This window comes from Cryptomeria japonica, chromosome 4 (genome assembly GCF_030272615.1).
Source record: "Cryptomeria japonica chromosome 4, Sugi_1.0, whole genome shotgun sequence".
In the NCBI taxonomy this organism is placed as follows: domain Eukaryota; kingdom Viridiplantae; phylum Streptophyta; class Pinopsida; order Cupressales; family Cupressaceae; genus Cryptomeria; species Cryptomeria japonica.
Window position 1 is genome coordinate 298,489,389 of NC_081408.1, and position 22,727 is coordinate 298,512,115.

Genomic DNA, 22,727 nt, shown 5'->3' on the forward strand with positions numbered 1-22,727 from the left:
GGAATTATTATTGTAATGATAAGTCTTCTTCAGTTCAGTTCATAGTTGTTACTTTGTTTTAAGTGGGTAACATTGTTTTTGAATTTGAATAAAGGATATGTATAAATATCCCTTCGCTTTCTTCAGAAAGCTATTTAGTCAAGTAGTCAATAAGTTAGCCAGCAGTAGAGTCTTGTACTTTGTAGTCTGCAAACCTATTTTACTTCCTTCTAAAAGTACAATTTAATGAAAATTCAAATTTGACCCAAGAGTAACCGTGTTTTGGATCCCACCAGAGGAATAGCAGGGCCCGCTTGACCGAAGGGAGGTGATCCTTGTGTGATTTTATTTTTATTGAAGTTCTGCATATTGATTTCATTACATTCTATTTAGTTTAATTGTGATGAATTTTTAAGTAGATGGAAAATTGACTACAATAGTCATAGCTCTATTCACTTTTGTGCAAAAGTACCTTAACAGATGGATGAATGTTAAAATTCTTAGTTTCATAGTTTCATTTGATTTCACTTAGCAATGCATTTTGTTTTTACAGTAGTCATTAAGATGATGAACTTGGAATCAAGGCTAAAATAGAGACATTATTGAACTGACCCATATAATTTACTTTATTTCAATGTTTGTTATAATAGATTTTATTTCCTACAAACATAAAATAGATTTTATTTTCTACAAACATAAGATAGATTTTATTTCCCACAAGCGTAAAATAGATTTACCTTTCAACACATAATTTAGAATTTAAATTCATAGGAAATTAAAAGTTGTTTTAGTTTTGGGTAGATAATTCCATGCATAAGTCTTGATCATGCCCTGACCAAACTCTTGGTTTCAGATTTGAAATCTTCTCTAGGATAGTTTAGCTTCTTTGAATTAGATTCTCAGAGTTTATTTAGTCTCAAAACTTAGCCATACAAGAGAGATCTTGATAGCTCCTAACAGAGCATGACCGAACCTAAGTCACTATTTTACGGTGCAAAAACCTCCAACCTTAATCATTTCCTTATCGCAGACAACTTTAAGACACACTCAGTTTGATATTGAAAAGAAATTAAATGGTGCAAGTTGTGACATCAATGACCTTGCCCACCATTTTTTCACCATTTCCAGATATTAAAATATCTGGCTACCACATTAAAGCCTTATTATTGATAAGGAAAGATTTAATCAATTGATGAGAAGAGATAGAGATCATTTTGAAATATTCCATAGAAGTCATTACAGTCTTGATCAATTGCAAGATGACCAACAACACAATTTTGAAGAATAAGAAGAACAAATTGAACAACAACAACAAGAAGAGATGGGTGATCGAGCAGATGTGGGTAATCCACCACCTCATAGGACATTTTCATATCCCATTAACTTGAATATAGGAGATCATGAGCCTCCTATGAAAAATATTTCACCCTCAGTCTTACCAACTTTTAGAGGAAAAGCTTCTAAAGATCCTAACCAATTCCTTTTTGAGTTTAAATTCCTTTGTCAGACTTATGACTATAATACAAATAACAAAAAGTTAAATTTATTTCCTTCTACCTTAAAAGAGTTAGCATTGTGATGGTTATGGGTTTACGAGTTGGTTCTATCTCTACATGGCAGGAAATGGAAACAATATTATTGGACAAATACCAAGATTATTGTCGAATAAGGGATAGGAAACAAGAGCTATTATGAATGAAGCAAATGAAAGATGAGAGTTTGGAAGATTACGTTGATAGGTCTATGTTTGTATATAAAAGGTGTGCTGAGGGACTCAATCAGGACATAAGAAAGACAATTTTATTGAGAGGAATTGATAATGAATCAAGAGAAGCTTTAAACTTAATGGGGAAAGTAGATATCTATAAAATTACTTTGGAGAAGATTATTGATATCTCCATAAATTACTCTAGGACCATGGTTGGGATTAGGGATTTTAGTAGAAATAAGGCTTCACCAGCTGATGTATCCAAAGTAATGGAGGAAATGGAAAATTTGGAAACTGATATACTCCTCCATCTTAATACTTAGGTAGACAAGAAAAACACTGAACCTTTAGCTATCTATTGTTCAAAATGTAGGGGAAAACATATTTTGAGAGAATGTCCAGTAAATCAGATTGATCTTTGTGAAATATATGAAAAGAATCATGCAAGAAGCTCTTGTAATCTTTTACAAGAAATCAAGACTCATCTGAAGAAACCTCCTTTGGCAGAAGAAGAGCTTGATTATGTTGGACAAAGATAAAAAAAATCAGGATTCAATTTAGGACAATATGCCCCTAGAAATAATTGGAATTCAAATCAATGGCATAATCCTAATCAATAGAATCCTTCTTTCCCAATGCAACCAACTCCTATATCTTGGGGACCTCTTGAGTGGATTAATCCTGAATGAAACCAACCATAGTGGAAAATAAATCAACAACAATGGCAACCACAGTGGCAACCTAATCCAGCTTCGTGGCAACAAAATCAATCCCAATTCCAATAATGGAAAAACCAATCTCCAAAACACCCTTGAGGACAACCTCCACCTCTTATTATTGGACCTAATACTACTAATGAGAAGGTAAACCAACCTTAGATATCAACTCAACCTATGCCAATTCCTAAGAATAACCATCCTTAATAGACATTTGGGGCTGATACTTACTCTCCTGGTTTGAATGTTATAAAAGTCAATGATATTCAATTAAGGAACCGTAATGTTCCTTCAAAATTAGATGTTTTGTGAGATAAGGAGGAGAAGAATGAGGAAGCATAGGAAAAAGATTAGAATCTTGATAAAGTTAAGGAAGTTACTAATAAGGCCTCTTATCCAAAACATTTGAAAATCGACTAAGTAGCTTTTGATTCCTCCCAACCAGATCACATTGACATAGAAGATTCTCCACTCCTCTATGAGCTAAAGAAAATAAATATAGAGATTCCTTTGTTGCAAGCTATTAAGGACATACCAAAACTTAATCAGCTCATTAAGTCACTTTGCATAAAAATGCCTAGAAGAAAGAAGAAATTTCCTTCCACAATTCAAGTAGGGAATAAACTCACAGATATATTATTAGGGAAATTGCTTCTTGAGAAGTATAGTGACCATGGGAGTCTTGTAATAGCATTGAGAATAGGAGGAGTTGAGATACCTACCGTGTTGATTGATCTAGGAGCAGCCATAAATGTTATTACTATAGATACTGTAGAGATGTTGGGAATGCAAGGAATTCAACCAATGACAACTATGCTTCAATTGGAAGGTCAATCTAATGCCAAACCTAAAGGTGTGTTGGAAGATGTTATAGTCACCATTGATACATGGGATTATCTAGTAGATTTCTTGGTACTCAAAGCTAGGAACAAGACATGATAATATCCAGTCATACTAGGAAGACCTTGGTTAGCAACTACAGTAGCATTGATATATTGCAGATCTAGTAGTATGACTATTTCTAATGGTCAGAAATAGAAAGAGTTGACACTTTACCCTCCAGATAAGCCATCATTTCATTCTGATACTCAACATTGGTTTGATGATGAGATGGATTTGGAAGGGGATGGAGTAGTTGAATTAGCCATGGTAACTTTATCTAAATGTGTTGAAGAGTATGAGGAATGTGTTGAGCAAGGGGAAAAACTTGTTATTGATAAAAGACTCCATGAAGAAATTGAAGAATGTTCTTTCCAAGAAGAAATTAAGAAGAAGAGTCACAAAGAAATTTCATATCATGATAAGTCAAATACTTGTCCTCTTAATACACTCATAGGATATCCAACTAAAGGGAAAAGTGATACTAAAGAGATTGTAATCTTATTAGATAAGTTCCCCTCTTCATTAATTCATCTTTTCTTTCAACACAAGAAGAGAAGTTAAAACTCACTTTGGAAAAACACACAGAAGAATTTTATTGGAAACATAAGGATATGAGAGGAATACATCCTTCAATCTATACACATCTCATTTACACTAAAGATGTCAAGCTCGTAAGATAGGGACAAAAAATAATCAACCCAACTTTGAGGAATTTTGTTAAAACGAAAATTAAAAAATTGCTATAAGTAGGGTTTATTTATCCAGTTTTTGATAATCAATGGGTTTCACCATTGGTCATTGTGCCTAAGAAAAATGGGAAGTGGTGTGTTTGTGTTGATTATAGGGAGTTGAATAAAGCCACTAAAAAGGATTATTTTCCTTTACCATTTATTGATCAAGTTCATGATAACTTAGCCAACATTAATTATTTCTCTTTCTTGTATGGTTTTATTGGTTATAACCAAATAAAAGTGGCTCTTAAGGACCAGAACAAGACAATATTTACATGTCCTTGGGGAACTTATGCATACAAAGTCCTCCCATTTGGGCTTTGTAATGCACCAGGCACTTTTCAGAGAGTCGTTCTAACCATTTTTGCTGATTTAACTACTTCATGTGTAAAGGTGTATATGGATGTCTTTGTAGTTCATGGAAAAACATATGATGGGTCACTAGAAAGTTTGAATTAAGTGTTGCAGAGATGTAAAGATCACATGCTATCACTAAATCATGGAAAATATTCTCTTATGATGACATGAGGGATTGTTTTGGGACATCATATTTTGAAGGAGGGCATCAAAGTTGATCTAAAGAAGGTAGAAGTTATTCAGCAAATTGAAATACCAAAGACTCAAACTGATGTTAGAAGCTTTATCAGACATGCAAGGTATTATAGAATATTTATTGAGGGGTTTAGTAAAATTACTAAACCATTGTTCATATTTCTTAAAAAGGATGTAGAGTTTTCTTGGACATCAGATTGTCAAAAATCTTTTGGAGCTATTAAACATTCCATGACAACCTCTCCTATTATTAAAGGACCTATTTAGGGAGAACCATTTCACATTCATGCATATGCTTTAAACTTAGCCATTGCTGTAGTCTTGGGACAAAAAGATGAGAATGGATCAATGCATGATATCTATCATATTATAAATTTTTTGCATCCAATAGAAAGGAATTATACACCAATCGAGAAAGAATTTTTATTTGTTGTGTATGCAATTAACAAATTCAGATATTACATTACTATTTATAAAGTTTTTGTTCACATAGATCATACAACCATTTTGTATTTGATGAACAAAGTTGTAGGAGGTTGACTAATAATATGGTTGTTTCTTTTACAAGAATTTGACATTACCATTGTGGATAAACCAGGTAAAGATAATGTTGTTGTTGGTTTTCTTTCTAGAATGGTTCTACAGGGAGAAATGAACTAGTAAATGATGCATTTCCAAATGAACACTTATTTCCCATCTCAATTCAATCACCTTGGTTTGTTGATGTTGTAAATTATCTTGTAACAAGGAAGTTCTTGAATCGTTTCACTCCTAAGCAAAGAAAAAGATTAATTCGTGAAAGTTTAAGATTCCAACGGATTGATGGATTTTTATTTAAAATGTATCCTAATCATGTTTTTTGTAGGTGTGTGAAACAAATTGATGTTTATGACATTATACATGCATGTCATAACAAACTAGAAGGAGGGCATTACTCAAAGATCAGAACAATTCACATGATCTTGGGATAGGTTACTTTTGGCCTTCCATGACTAAGGATGTTTCATTTTATGTGAAACACTGTGATGAATGCCACTGCATGGGAAGGCCAACAACAACAATGGAGATTCTGCTCAACCTAATATAACTCTAGAACCATTTGAAAATTGGGGAATTGACTTTGTGGGACCTATTGATCCTCCTTCCAAGGGATGCCACTATATCTTGGTCTGCACAAACTATGTTACAAAATGGGCCGAAATGAAAGCATTACCAAAAACAAGAGAAGATAAAGTAGTTGATTTTCTATACAAACCCATTCTTCAAAAATTTGGTGCACCTACAGAGAGAGTATCTGATCAAGGATCATAGTTCATGTCTACTATGATGGAATCCTTCATGCAAATATACAAAATGACACACCAAAAGTCTTCACCATACCACCCACATGCAAATGGATAGGTGGAAGTCACCAATCATGAGTTGAAGAACATAATAACAAAAACTGCTTCTTTGAGGAAATCAAATTGGTTAGATAGATTAGATGAGGCAGTATGGGCCTACAACACAACATGGAAAACTACAACATGATTTTCTCCATATGAATTAGTATATGGGAAGACCCCTGTTATGCCAATTGAGTTTGAACCGCATACATAGAGAACAACACAAGAAGTTGGATTTAATTTATCTGAAGTAGAGAAGACAAGAATTTGTAGTTGAACAAATTAGATGAAATTAGAATGGAAGCTTTGCAACATACAAAACTAATTTAGAATCAGAGGAAGTTATGGCATGACAAGCATATTGTTTCTAGACAATTTAAGAAAGGAGACTAGGTAGTATTGTTTGATTCTTGGTTCTAAGAGTTCAAAGGAAATTTTCATACAAGATGGTTGCGACCATATGAGATTGATCAAGTTTTTGACAATGGTGCAGTTTAGTTAGTGCCTATTGATGGAGAAAGAAGAACTATGTTGGTTAACAGTCATCCTATGAAATTATATCATAAATCAACAACTAAAGAAGAATTCATTTCAGAGTTGCAATCCATAATTGAATATTTCATCATGGAAGACATCACTTTTGTGATTAAATCTGTGTTGACTTGAATTTCATCCTCAGAATGTCACCTGCAATAAGTTAGTTTCACAAAATACCAATGGAAATGCTACAGAAAATCCAAACTCAACCAATGAAACTACATGAAGTACATATGAAATAAAATACTAATATTACCTTCATGGTTTATGTCTCATTGTGTCCTAACTCCACTATTCCTGGTTGCAGATGGTGTGCTCTCAGACAATACATTGATGGCTTCCAAGATGACATATGAAGAATGGGCTGATAACTGATAGTTAACTAATGCTATGATATGCAATACTACATGATTATGCTAAAATGATTATGCTATAATGCTATATTATAATTGCTATTTGCTTCAAAACTAAAACTCATGGATGCATATGATTAGCTTGCAAAATGCACTTCAAGTCTCTTGAAGTCTAACTCTCTCTCAACTGAAGTTCTTGATTTTATAGACTTTGAGAGGATGAGATGATGTGGCTTAGATCAACGGTCATGATCAGATCTGCAGATTTGAATGGCTGTGAGCAAAGGTGAAGGTTGAGAGAAAGGGAGAAGGAGAAGACAAGTGTCACTCATCTCACCTTAACTAGTTTGCTAACTGAGAGAATCTAGGAATGGTTGGAGGGAATTTAGGCATGATAGGACAAGTGGACTCAAGTCCTTCCTAAGATGTAGAGGGTGTTGGAGAGAATATAGGAAATGATTATGAAATATGTGTACATACACAATTTTCATTAAATTTGGAAGTTGAAGATAAATGATAAATTAATATTTAAGAAATAGTAATTTCCTTAGCCACATGTTGGATGAGTTGGGAAAGGGAAGATGAAGTGGAGATGGAAGGGTGAGTTGGATAAGAAAGATTAAATAATTTTGAGAATTATTTAATATTTGAGACTATAGGATAGGAGAATAACCATTAAATATTGGATATTTAATTGATTGGAAGAGATAATTAAATATTAGATATTTAATTAACTTGGTTAAAAGAATAATTAAATATTAGATACTTAATTAATTAGAAGAATAGGATAGATGAATTAATTAATAAAATATTAATTAATAGAAAGACACGAAAATAAATTAAATACATTAATCATTTCAAATTAACTATTTAATAGAAGAATAATTATTAAATAAATATAAAATATTTATTTAATTGCTCATAGCCAATTTTTATGTGTATACATTTTGCCCCTCTTTGAAATGATGTGAAGACAAAATTGTTTCAAAGATTAAATCAAGTCTTGATAATGTGCCTAATGGAGATTGAAACTCCTGATTGTGTGCCCCCTCAGGAGATTGATCATGAAATTGTCAAAAATTCTAGTTTGAACAATTAATATCATGATAATTGATAAAAATTTAGTCAATTAAATTCATTTGGAAAAACAAATTAAATTGCCCCATTGAAATTAATTACTCTTCAAATAGTAAATATAAAATTAACCAAGGCTAATTTAAATTTCATTGTTATCCTTGTCAGCTTGTGGAGAAAATATTCTTGCTGAGGTGGCGAAATGGTGATTCCCATGGAGAACCATCGATTTGAGCATGTTCGACATTATCAGTGACTTGTCGAGCATGGGTATCCGGTATGTATCTTATCCCGAGCTTTATGTTCAAGTTTTTGTGCAAATTTTCATGTTTTTAGCGTGTTTTTGAATTTTGAATTTTGTTTTTTTGCAACTTTTTTTGGCGTTAGGTTAGCGCTTTTGCAATTTGTTTTAGTGCAAATGCATTTTGGTTTAGCGCAAATGAATAGATTAGCACATATGCTCTTTCTATTAGCGCATATGTTAAGAATGTTAGCACTTATGCATAGTTTTGCACATATGTTTCATTTGTTAGCGCTTATGCTTATTAAGGTAGCACATTTGCATGGTTTTGCGCATATGCTTGTAGATTTAGCGCATTCGTTAAAAAGTATAGCGCATATGCACTAGTTTAGCACAAATGCCTTTAGATATAGCACATTTGCTATAGTTTAGCATAAATGTTCAATAGGATAGCGCTTTTGCTCAAATTTGATGTTTTTGATAAGTGCAAAGGCTAAAAATCACTTTGATGATTAGATTTAATGTGTTTAATATGCATTGATGATGAAATAGGGACTTGATTGAGCAATTAGGTGCTTGATAGATTGATAGATCGCTTTGATTGCTGGATTGATTGATTGATTAATAGATTGATAGATTTGATTGATTTGATTGATAGATCACTTGATTGATAGATTGATAGAGTAGCTCTAAGAAATTGATTTAGTTTCTGATGCAAGAACTTAGCAGCGTTTTGATTGAACTCAGTGATTGATAGAAAACCATGATTGATAGGTTTTAAAATGATGTGATATCTTAAGTTGCTTCAATTTGATTTGATAGATAAATAGATTGATTTCTTGGTTGATTTGATAGATAGATAGATTATTGATCGATTTGATAGATTGATTGATAATTTGATTGCTTCAATAAATAGGAGAAACTTGATGTTCTCTAGTGTTGGGAGAAATTACTGGCAGTGCGTCATTTAGTTCCAGAGCTGACCCAGGCAGAGATTAGACACATAGCTTGTGGTTTACGCTATTTGTTGTATATGCCTGAGATTATGCATAATAGAGGATTATTGATGGCATTAGCCGAGAGATGGAACATCGAGCATAACACTTTCCACCTGCCTACGGGTGAGATTAGTGTGACTCGTGAGGATGTCTACAGGATTTTGCACATCCCAGTGACTGGCGAGCTAATGCAGTATGATTTTCAGGACCGGGTTGGGATAGAGGCTTGCAGAGTCGTGTTTGCTGATGAGAGCATTGGTAGAGGATAGATCCGATGGGTAGATATGGTGATGTATTACGAGGCTCTTCCTATTATTCTTGCTAGTTTGATTGGAGGATTTATATGTCCCGATAGGAGATCATGAGGTTTTTCCATTGGATGGGGTGAGATTCTCCCAAGTATGATGCAACATCGTACTCGATATGCTTGGGGTGTTTGCATGCTGGCACATTTATATCATGATCTTCATCAGGTAGTGTATGATGAGAGTGCAAGTTTGTCTACAGGATGCACTTTATTGCAGATCTAGTGCTAGGAGCACATTGCTATTACTCGACTTATCCATCACAGAGTTTGTGGAGAGAGGTAGCCATATGTATATTTTTATGTAGGTATCCTTCCTTAGCATAAGTTGGGTAAGATGGAGTATTGCTGTTGGGTGCTTGATTCATTGGATAACATTACTTGGAGACCATATGTTGATTGTGAGCCATGGATGGATGATGTACAAACATTACCATTTATCATGCATAGTAGATATCTCATTGGTCAGACACCTTACATTGTTGAGCGATAGTTGAGTGGTCATATTTTGAGACAGTTTGGTATCATCTAGCTTATGCCTACTGGTGTGATGATATATGGTCGGCGGTACAGAGATAGGCAAGATTGGGGACCTTCTTTGTCATTTGAGATTGCTCGTGTAGAGTTTGTTGCTACTCTGAGAGTGGCTTATGATATGAGATTGCACATTCTTGATCCTAGGGTTACTATAGATTATGCTCAGTACATATTAGCTCATCCATTTCCTTGCATTACTGATCTAGCAGATCCTCCTCCCAGCCTAGGAGATGATGATGATGATTCAGATGATCTAGTTTCTAGGAGACAGAGACAAAGATGAGAGCTTAGAGCTGCTCATGAGGTTGGGGGAGGTGGAGATGAGGGTAGGGATAGAGGTGGTGGTGGTGGGAGGAGACCTGGATGGAGGGGAGGTCGACTGAGAGTTCATGGAGGACCGTTTGGACCGGCTAGCAGGATTGAGAGAGCACGTCCTATGGGTGAGAGAGATGTTGGATGGATTGGGAGGGAGCATGGTAGGGAAGGTATGAGATCACCAAGAGGGTTGCCATTTACAGGAGCCATGGTGACTGGATTGGATGGGGGTTCCGGGAGAGGCATTGATTTTGGTCAAATTCAACTAGATCCTAGGGTTATTGCAGTGCATGGTGGAGATGATGAGAATCTCGAGGATCATGTTCCCTTGATTAGACAATGGGTTTGGAGAGTTAGTCGGACTGAGATTCCAGGAGTTGGACAAGTTGGTGGTGAGGGGATTAGGGTTCATGCACCACAACTTGATTTACTAGAGCAGGATGCACCAGTGCATGATATGCTAGAGTAGGATGCACCAGAACATGATGTGCTAGGGCAGGATACCATTGATAGCCTGAGAGCACAGATTGATCAGCTTCAAGTATAGGTGCAGACTCTTATGACTGAGAGGGATAGAGCTGTTAAGAGACAACAAGATACTCAGGGCCTTCTTGATCACATTCAGCAGGTTGGATCAGGTACTCTCTCAGTTGACACAGTTAGAGCATTAGTTTGGGCTAGGAAGGAGACTTCCCACTGGCAATGATGATATGAGGAGGTAGTTGCAGAGAGCTAGAGAGCAGGTAGTTATCATACCACCATGTTGATGGATACTAGTAGTGGTGGGGTCATGGGACCTCCTCAAAGGAGTGGTGATCATGGGAGACAGGCATTTGGAGGATCTTCTCGCCCACAACCACAAAGATAGACAGAGTTAGGTGGTAGTGGTATAGGATAGCCGTGACTTGATTTGTATTTGATGAGGCATTTGTATTGTTTATTTGATATCATTGTATACTTGGACTTTTATTGTTTTATGATGATCTATATGTAGACATGGACTTTATATGATGATGATGATTTATATGCATGTATGTTTTTATTTTCTTTGATTATATGGATGCAGTGACTAGATGGATGAGGATATGATGATGATTGTCTTGCCTTATGATTATGATCTATATGATGCAATGATAAATGTTTTTGTCTTGATTTTTGATTTTTGATGATCTTGGATGCAAATGAAAATGATTTCTATCTTAAATGATGCAAATGCAATGATCTATATGGAAATGCAAATGAATGATTGATTTATTTTTGATGATGATGTAAATGATCTATATGAAATGTTTTTGTATTTTTATATGTAATGTTTATAATGATTATGAATCTAAGTGCAAAGATGCAACTAAATGATCTTAAATGAAATGATAATGCAAACTATAATGATGATACACTATATGATGAATAAAATGCACTTATTTGAATGCAAACTAATGCAAATGATTTATATACAACTAAATGAAATGGATAATGATTTAAAATGATTCTAAAATGAATGCACCTATAATGATTAAATATAAATTGTTTTTGTTTGTCCAAGTATACTCAATATTTATTTATGATCGTTGATCTATTAATGAAATGATATGCTTATAATGCAACTGACAAATGAATGCTTATAATGCAGACGAATAATGAGGTAATCTAAAATGATCTAACTAAAAATTGTACTGCCATTCTTCATATGCAATCTTGTAACAGTGCTTGATTTCATAATTGAGCTTTAAAATGTTGTAAGAAAATACAAGCAACTTGACATAATGATTCAAGATGACCTGAATATTTCTTACATGGATTTTGATATAGCAAGTTAATACAATTAACTTGATATAATGGATCAAGTTGACTTGGGTATTGCTTTCAGAACAGACAAGGAGTATCTCCTTTCATGCATGAATTGGAACGTCCTCCTTGATCTTTTACCGATCATATCGCGAGACAAGTTCATACCATAGTAAGAGATAAACCACAAACAACAATCAAAGAAAAAATAATCATGCCCCATCATAGCTTCTCTAGTCATGGACATCCTTGAGTTGCATAGAGTACATGATTAGCAATAAAATCAAGATATAAACATTGAATCTTGTATGTCATTCACATGTTCTTATGGTCAATAATTGATATAATCATCTTGATGAATGATCTTTGATAATCCTTTGTTACTTGTTAGTTGATTCTTCGGTTTTTAAGTTTCATGATATAGTTGTTGATGTAATGCCTTGATCTTTGTTGCTTTGTTCCTCATTATCTATTTCAAAACCCTAGATGTTTTTGGTTTTTCTAAATTTTTTGAATGTTTTGGATTTTCAAAGATTCAAAGGATCACCTTAGCAAAAGGAATTAGGATTTTGCCCCCTGCAGAAACAAAAAATTATTATGGATGTATGAATTGATCAAGATCCAAACCATGGAGGGATACAAATGCAGATTGATTGATTCTGATAAGGTCCAAGATAGTGACTACAACAAGTATGTCAAAGATTGATAACTATTGGTAAGCTGCATATTTTTTGCTAAATGGTTCAGAGCAAATAGATGCTAAAGACGGAATGGATAAGTTAAGATATATGGAAATGATAGATGCAATAAGATGGAGTGGATAGGTGTACAAAGCGATCTCATAGATGGAGGAACCTACTTCTTAGATAGCGCCTATTTACCAGGTTTTCACCATCTAAATTTATTGCATTTTTTTGATTTTATATGTTTTTTGTTTATTTTTTTCAGGACTTTATATGCTTTTTATTGATTTTTTTCAGGACTTTATACCTCAAGCATAGAATTTCTTGAGATGGATAGAATTGATAGGTTCATCAAACCAATCACCTTTAGGGGTAGATAACTTGTATGCTCCTGATCCATATGTTGCTACTATGACAAAAGGTCCTAGCCAATTCGGTTCAAATTTTCCCTTCTTTTCCTGCTCTTGCTGATTTCTTGGATTTTCCCTTAGAACTATATCTCCAATCTGGAAAATATGTGGTTTGACTCTATGGTTATAGCTTCTTGCCATTCTTTGTAGGTATACTTTCAAATGTTCTATTGCATTTTGGTGACGTTCCTGAATTAGTTCTAGTTCCTGGATTCGAGAGACTCGTTGTTCTTCTTCTGGTATAAGACCATGCAAGGATACTCATAGAGAAGGTATCTCTACTTCTATAGGTAATATAGCTTCTGATCCATAGACCAAACAATATGGAGTTGCCCCTGTTGGAGTGCGGATGCTAGTTCGGTATGCCCAAAGAGTAGGATTTAGCTGAATGTGCCAGTCTTTTCCAGCTTCATTGACTGTTTTCTTCAAGATTTTCAAGATAGTTTTGTTTGATGCCTTAGCTTGACCATTACCTTATGGATAATATGGAGTAGATAACCTATGTTGGATATGAAACTTTTCACATAGCTCTTTCACATCTTGATTTTTGAATGGTCTTCCATTATCAGTGATAATGGTCATAGGAACTCCATAGCGACAGATTATGTAATTCAAAATGAATGATGATATTTGTTTTCCTGTCACTATTGTTAAAGGCACTGCTTCAATCCACTTAGTGAAATATTTAGTAGCAATCAGAATGAACTTATGTCCATTAGAAGATGAGGGATTTATCTTTCCTACCAAATCAAGGCCCCACTGTGAAAATGGCCATATCCTATCATAGGATATATCTCTTGTGCTAGCGCATGAATTAGATTTCCATGGACCTGACATTGTTTACATTTTCTAGCATAGGTGAATGAATCACTTTCCATAGTAGGCCAAAAGTAACCTAGACGAATAAGTTTTGTAGCCAATGTTAAACCACTTGAGTGTGTACCACAAATACCTATGTGAATATCATTAAGAACTCTCTCAGATTCATCTTTTTCAAGACATCTCAACAATGTACCATCTAGACCACGCCTATATAGTATATCAACAATAATAGTATAGTGAGAGGACTGACGGATAAAGTTTCTTCTTTGATTATGAGATAATTCAAGAGGAAGGATATGATCTTTCAAATATTGGTAGGTTTGACTGGTTCCTGATAAATGGAAAATTTGATAGGTATGCTGGGATTGGATGGTAGGGGTTAAGATATCTTCCATGAGAAATTCGTAATGTTGTTGATTCTCCTTATTTTGCAAGAGAGATTCTATTGTAGCTATGTGCGGGAAAAGCGGGTCTATGAAACTTAAAATGTGAAAATGTGGTCTCAAAGAGGCTTGTTCACACACCCACAAGACTTCTTGGTGTAAGTTATGGAGTCATGAATAATGACTCAACTTCCCAAGGTTGGTTCTATGGTTCTCTATCTCACAAGGTCCCTCAAGCCAATGCCTTTGCTCTTAGATCACTGAGCAAAGTGGCTTAGGGATGATGAGTGCAAGAATGAGGGATTCTTATGATTGATTTAATTATGAAATGCATCCTATCTATGCATGATCCTACAAATGCAATAAACTAGATTATAAGATGACAAGGTTAGTAACAATACTATCCTAACATGATATACTAGTTAATGATCTAAGCTAATGATAAAGGTAATACTCTAAAATGTTTATTAGATTAATTCCTATTACAAAGAGAAGCTAGATGTATTGATAAATTTGATCATAAATGAGATACTAAAATCTTGCATGGATCCTTAAAATTGAGGAATGAGAGCTCTATTTATAGTGAAAATAGGGCAATGGATGGTCAAGATTGAAGGAGTTAATCAAGGGTTAGGATTGAAAGTTATCAATCCATGTTTACAATTTTCACCAATGAAATGGTGACAATTGTCAACATAGGACTACTTGAGAGGAGATGAAAGAAGCATTAAATGCTTGAGAAGACCTCATGGTTAGCTTAGGAGGTAAGGGTTAAGGTTAGGTTAGGGTTATCCAATGGATAAAGCTTTTACCCATAAAGGGTAAACTCTTGTGCAAAGGTTAAAGGAATAACCATGGTCAAAGCAATGAATGCTTGATGAGACCCCTGGGTTAGATAAGGATTAAGTTAGTCAAAAAGTCTCTAACCATGCCACTAAGGGTTAGTTAACCATTAATGGTTTGAAGACTTTGGGGACAAATTTGTAAGAGTCCTTCCAAATTTGGGGGTATTCAACAAGTTAGCTTGTTGAAGGCATAAAGGCTTTAATGCCTTTTGAAGACTTTACTCCAAATTTGAGAAGTGACCTCCTCAATTTTAGGGAAAAGGGATAATGGATGGGTTTAGGTTAATTGATTAGGATTAGATGGATTCTAGAAGAAACTAGGAATATGGTTAGGATGCAAGTGGGAGATGTAGGAAAATGCAAGTGGATGAGGGATAATAGGATTAATTAAAATAAATTGTTTTATTTCAATTTGGTTGCAAATTGGGAAATTAAATAAATTAGATTTATTCAATTTGGGGCAAACTATTAATTAAATGTGAATTTAATTAAAAGTAAGAAGAAGGGATTTAATTAAATGAAATGATTTATTCAATTAAATGATGTAAAGGGATTTAGTGAATTTAACTAAATAAATTGAATAATTTATTTAATTTAAATAGAAGAATGATTTAATTATATTAGATTTAACTAAATAGTGGAATGGGAATAAAATGAACATTGAATATTCATTTAGGAATATGGTCATTTTTATACTTCTACATTTTGCCCCTCTTTGAAGTGACGTGTGTTCACATGTTGATTCCAAGAAAATGATGTGTTTCTATGATTTAGTTATGATCAATTTTTATGTCGAGATGTTCATGTCGTGCCCCAGATTTGATAAATGATGTTGATAATGCCCCCTCGGGAGATGAATACAAATTTTTGAACATTTGATTTGATTTGGATAATTGTGATAAATTTTATGGCATTTAAAATTTTTGGCTATGTTGAATGCGATAAATTGATTCATCTCCCAATAATGATGTTTGGTAGGGTTGCATGAGACACCACGAGAAAATTACGCGTTCCTCCACATAACCCTAATTTCAATTTACTCTATAAAAGGGAAAAAGTGATTTCTTTTTGTCTCATTTGTGCTTGTTGACTTTTAGAGAAATTGACACTTGGAGAAAAGTCAACATGTCGGTTCCTTATGCTTCTCATCGATTTGAGTGTGTGCAGAGGTATCGGAGACCCGTTGCGTATGGACCACCAGTAAGTCAACCTTTTTGACCCCTTTTGGATTTTTTATTTTGTCATTTTTGATCATGTTTTCAATTTTGTCATGTGGATTTGTTGGTTTAGCGCGTCGGGGTCAAAGTGTAGCACATATGATAGGTTTCGTAGCGCGTAGGAGTCAATAAAATAGGGTAGCGTCCGAAAGGATTAGGGCAATGTAGCAGTAAATTAGGGTAGTGCTTAGGATTAGGTTAGCACATTGGGATCATAGGGTAGCACATAGGATAGAATGGGTAGTGCATAGGTTAGACCTAGCGCATAGGTAGCGCGTAGGTTTACCCTAGTGCACAGGGTTAGGTTTGCAATGACAGACTAGGATAAGATAGCGCATAGGGTAGGTTAGCGCTTGGGGTAGGTTAGGTGGCACGTAGGATAAAAGGGATAGCACATGGTTGCTGGCTAGCACATAGGGTGGATTGGATAGTGCTTTGTGAGGACAGGGTAGCGCATAGTAAGCAGTTTAGCGCATAGACAAGATTGTGTAGCGCATAGGGGAAATTTTTTGGTAAAGTGTCATTTTTGGATGAAAAAAATTGGTAGGTTGATGCCAGTTTTGTCGGGATAGGTGCAAATTGCCAGTCTGTGTGTCTGTTGTCATTGTTTTGATAAGTTGTCAAATATGAGTGTCGATATAACTTGATTTGATTTGCAATGTTTCAAGTTGATATTGATTTGATGCTGATTTGATATGATGTGGTGTCTAATATGGATGTTTTTGATATGAAATTGATTTGATTTGCATTGTTTCAAGTTAATATATGTGGAGCTTGAGTTGTTTTACAAGCTGCATTGATTGTGGAACTTGAGTTGTGTTACAAATTGATATGAATGTGAAACTTGAGTTGTGTTACAAGTTGATATGAATGTGAAACTTGAGTTGTGTTACAAGCTAATATGATGTGAAACTTGAGTTGTGTTACAAGCTGATATGATTTGATATGAAAATGGATTGACATGATGTGGAACTTGATTAGATTTTCAAAGTTTCAAGTTTTTGTATGAATTTGATTTTTATATCAATGTTTTTGATGAGGAAACTGATATTGGACTTGTTTTGCTTTTTGATAGGAGCGCCTTGGAGTGGTTCAGTCACGAGAACAATTTTTGAGACCATGGTCATTGATACCATGATTGACACAGGCTGATAGGGATATTATTAAGAGGTGTGGCCTATCCTCATTGTTAGAGATGCCTCATTTTATTATTAACCAGGGTTTATTGACAACATTAGCTGACAGGTGGCACAGTGATATGAACACCTTTCATTTGATGATATGCGAGATCACAGTGATGCCTGAGGATTGTTACTGGATTCTATGGATTCCTATGGTAGGTGCATTGCTACCTTATGAGCAGAATGAGGAGGGTGGGATAGAGGTACTTCATCAGATTCTGTAGGATGATACCATTTACGGGTATGAGATCCCCTAGCAGGATTTTCTAGATTTGGATTACACTCCCCTGCCATCAGTACTGACAGGTTTTATAGCTGGTTTCTTATGTCCTGACCGTAGGCCGAAGGGACTGGCAGTAGGATGGGGGTTGGTTCTGGAGGACATGGTGACCCAGGGTTGCCGATTTGCATGGGGGTCGGCTATGTTGGCCCATTTATATAAGGATCTGCATCAGGTGGTATATTTGGGATATGACAGTCTATCCACTGGAGTCACATTGCTACAGGTATGGGCATGGGAGCATATTCTCATAGCTAGGCCACTGGCAGATAGAGATAGGCCTATTGGGTGTGCGTACGCATATGAATATTGAGGGATAGTTGTCCAGCGTAAGCTGGGCAAACTAGAGCACTGGAGGAGAGTTTTGGATGATATTGATATGGTCGTCTGACGACCATATATAGGTTGTGAGGTATGGGCAGAGGATGAGATGGAGATTCCCTATGTATATATGTCCAGGTATCTGATAGGGCAGACACCCTTTATCATTGAGAGGTTTCTACATAGCTAGGTGTTGCGACAGTATGGTCAATAGTAGGGGATTCCATAGGGAGCATGTTTTTATGCTCGACAGAGACAAGATATTCTAGAGTGGGGACCCATGATTGATAGCACGATGGCCGTGGAGGAGTTCTTTCACTTAGCTGACCAGATATGGGACTATGCCCCTAAGATAGTGGATGCAGGGATGACTGATGAGTTTGCAACACTCTTTGCAGCGTGTGCAGTGGCTAGGATATCAGATCCAGCTAAGATGATTCCCGCTTTTAATAATGATGAGGATGATCAGCCTAAGAGGCTAGGGATACGGGGAGAGGTTGGTGAGGAGGTAGATGAGGGAGGTGGTGATGGAGGAGGAGGCGATGGCATATATGGTGGAGGAGGTGGCCAAGGTCGGTGAGGGGATAGGGGGAGATTGGATTGGGGGAGGAGAGGAGATAGGGGTGGAGATGGTGGTGATAGAGGGAGAGGAGGTTTGGCTATCAGAGCTAGGGGTGAGGAGAGGGTTGGAGAGGTGATAGTGGTGGTGGGAGGACATGATGATTTCAGATGACTAGCCCAAAGGAGGAGGTCAAATGTTTTACCTCCACCAGGACCGAGGATAGGTAGAGGGATAGGGGGTACCCCTTCACAGGTACCCCTACAAATGCGGATTTCGACGCATCTAGAGGATGCGTAGATTAGATCTCTGCAGTTGTCAGTGGAGCAGTTGCAGACACAGTTGTTGGCACATCATCATTAGATTATTCAACTGACCACAGAGTGGGATACCGAGATAGAGCATCGGGGTCGAGCGGAGGAGCTTGCAGTGAGTTTGCAGAGAGAGAGACAGTAGGTGGCCCAATGATAGACACCTTGAGAGAGATGGCTTTGAGAGCCAAGGAGGCGGAGTACTACCAGAGACATTATGAGGATGCAGTGCCCAAGGAGTGTCGAGTGTAGAGTTTCACAGCGTCGAGATCTAGTAGATCTCAAGAGATTGGGTCGAGGATAGAGAGTAGAGGCATGACAAGGCCTCCTAGATAGGATCCACCTAGAGATCTAGGTGCTGGGATATCTGCAGCGAGACCGTCTCCCTCAAGAGATAGTCATACCTGAGAGACATTGTCTCTATTGTATTTTGATCATTTTGTTGTATTGGCACAGACATGACACATTTTCTACATTGATCATTTTTTGAGATATATATATATATATATATATATATATATATATATATATATATATATATATATATATATGACACCATTTTCTTTGATCCTTATGTGATGTGGTATGGATTATGCTTTCTATATGATTTTTGTTGTTTTTATGATGATGCATGATGTTATGAGATGTATCTTGAAAATGAGATGTATGATAATGATATGCTGTGAGATGTATCTCAAAAATGAGATGTATGATAATGATATGCAACTAATTGATTTGAGCATCCTCATTCTACATTGGTCATCCCTATATAGCCACATGTTGTTTGCTTTCTTTGTATCATCATTGAGCAGTGATTTATTTTGGGATATGTTGAAAATTTATACAAGCATAATGGTATAATTGAACCATAATGACCTGAGAAAAATTTACATGATTTTTTATTTTGCAAGATAGCACAAGCGTCAAGGTATAATTGAACCAGGATGACCTGAGTGCGGATTGCATATAAACAGACAAGATTAAACCATTTGTATGCGTAAAGTGGAATCATGTCTTCAGTGATATGCTGTGAATCATGTCTCGAGACAAGTATCTACATAGTACAAATGATCGCCTCACAAAAAGAAAACTAAAAAAATATTGGAGTCCCCACAACTTTCTCTAGAGTGAAGCTTTTGTTGAGAACATGTAGAGGATCCAATAATTCAAAAAGTTCAAGTGCAAAAAGAGTAAAAAATTTATGCAAGATGCAACATTTGATACTTCAAAAAATCATCCATTAGAGTTTGTGAGTCCCGTTAAGTGATCAATGTGTGGTTTTTGTGATTGTTGAGTTTTGTTTCTTGGATATGATGCTCTGAGTTTTGCTATGAGTTTTGACATCTTGAACATGCTGCAAGTTCTGATTGATACTTCCCCTAGCCGAGTGAACCTCTTAATGTGGATATGTATAGTGATTACCAAGCCATGGTGAGATGCGGTGAAAGGATATGTTGATAAACCAGGATAGTGACTACGCTAAGTATGTCCTGGATGAATATTGTAATAAAATGTCAGACGATGGTCGATAGTGATAAAATGGTAAAATATAGATAGAGGAGCTATCTTCTCACAATAGCGCCTATTGTTAGGTTTTCACCAGTTTCTTTTATTGTACCTCTTTATTTGCTTTTTCTTGATTTTTTTGATATTATTATTTTTATTTATTTTTTACTTTTCCGTGCATTTTGACTACTCAAGTGTAGTATTTCTTCAGATGGATGTTGTTAGTTGGTTTGTTGAGCACATCTCCTTCTGAAGTTGTTAGCTAATAAGCGCCTGATCCATAGGTTGATATGATAACATAGGGACCTAACTAGTTAGGTTCAAATTTCCCTTTCTTTTCCCAATCTTGTTGATTCCTAGGATTTTTCGTGAGTACTAGGTCACCAATTTAAAAAATTCTAGGAATGACCTTGTGGTTGTAGCTTCTGCACATGCATTGTTGATATGCTTTGAGATGAGTGTAGGCATGTTGATGTCTTTCATCTAGCAGTTTGAGCTCTTGCAGTCGATTGACTCGATACTCTTCATCTGGAATTAGGCCTTTCAAAGAGACTCTAAGAGATGGAATTTCTACCTCTAATGGTAAAATTTCTTCTAATCCATATACCAATGAATATGATGTAGCTCCTGTAGGTGTACGGATGCTAGTTCTATATGCCCAAAGTGTTGGATTTAGTTGTACATGCCAATCTTTGCCTTCATCATTTACTATTTTATTTAGGATTTTCAATATTGTCTTGTTGGATGCTTTTGCCCGACCATTCCCCTATGGGTAGTAAGGTGTAGAAGAACGATGTTGGATTGTGAATTTTTCACATAGTTCTCATACATCTTGGTTTTTGAAAGGTCATCCATTATCTGTGATGATGGAACTTGGGATGCCATATCTACAGATCGTATAATTAAGGATAAAAGAGGCTATTTGTTTTCTAGTTACTATGGTCATGGGGACCACTTCAATCCACTTGGTAAAGTATTCTATTGCAGTTATAATGAATTTGTGTCCATTTGAACATGAAGGATGAATTTTGCCTACCAAGTCTAGTCCCCACTGGCAAAAGGGCCAGGATGTTGTGAATGGCTGCAGTTCCTGTGTTGGTGCATGTATAAGATTTCCATGGATTTGGCATTTAGGACACTTCTTTGCAAAGTGATAAGAGTCTTTTTCCATTGTTGGCCAGTAATATCCCATTCTTAGAAGCTTTTTAGCAAGAGTAGGACCACTTGACTATGTGCCATAGATACCTTCATGAAGCTCTTGTAAAGTGGAGTCAGATTCATTACAATCAAGGCAACGAAGAAGAGTACCATCTAGACCTCGACCGTACAAAGTATTAGCAATGAGAGTATAATAGGTGGCTTGCCAGATAAAGTTGCATTTTTGGTTTCAGGATAGGTCAATAGGTAGGATATTTCTCTTAAGATAGTCGTATATTGGTCCATATAATGGAGAGTTCGAACTGGTAAAGGCATAGATAACATGGGAATCAAAATGGTCATAGGCTGGGGAGAATAGTTTCTCTACCAGAAACTCGTAGCGATTTTGCTGCTTTGGAATTTATAGTAGTGAAGCGATAGTAACCATTGCATCAGTTGCTCTTTTGTCCAACCATGGTATTTTCTCGAAGGTGATGTGTACAAAATATTGTTTAAAATCATCCACCATTCTCTTATATGGCAGTGACTTATCGTCCTTTGTCTGATAGTCATTGTTGATTTGATTGATGACTAATTGTGAATCTCCGTAGACTTTTAATTATGTGATTCTCCATTCTACGACCATTTTGATACCTATAACCAGTGCCTCATATTCAACAATGTTATTTGTGCATGGAAACATAAGCCTATATGATCTTGGTATGGTGTTCCCTTCAAGAGTAATGAATAGAATGCTAGCACTTGAGCCATGTTGTGTATAGGATCCATCAAAGTATAAGATCCATTGTTTGGTGGAGATAGAAAGATCGTCGTTGTCTGGAAATTTGATCTCCATAGGCTATTTTCTAGGTAGTGGTGCTTCTGCTAGTTGATCTGCAATTGCTTGTCCTTTGATAGCTCATCGCTCTATGTAGTGGATATCAAATTCACTAAGAATCATGAACCATTTAGCCA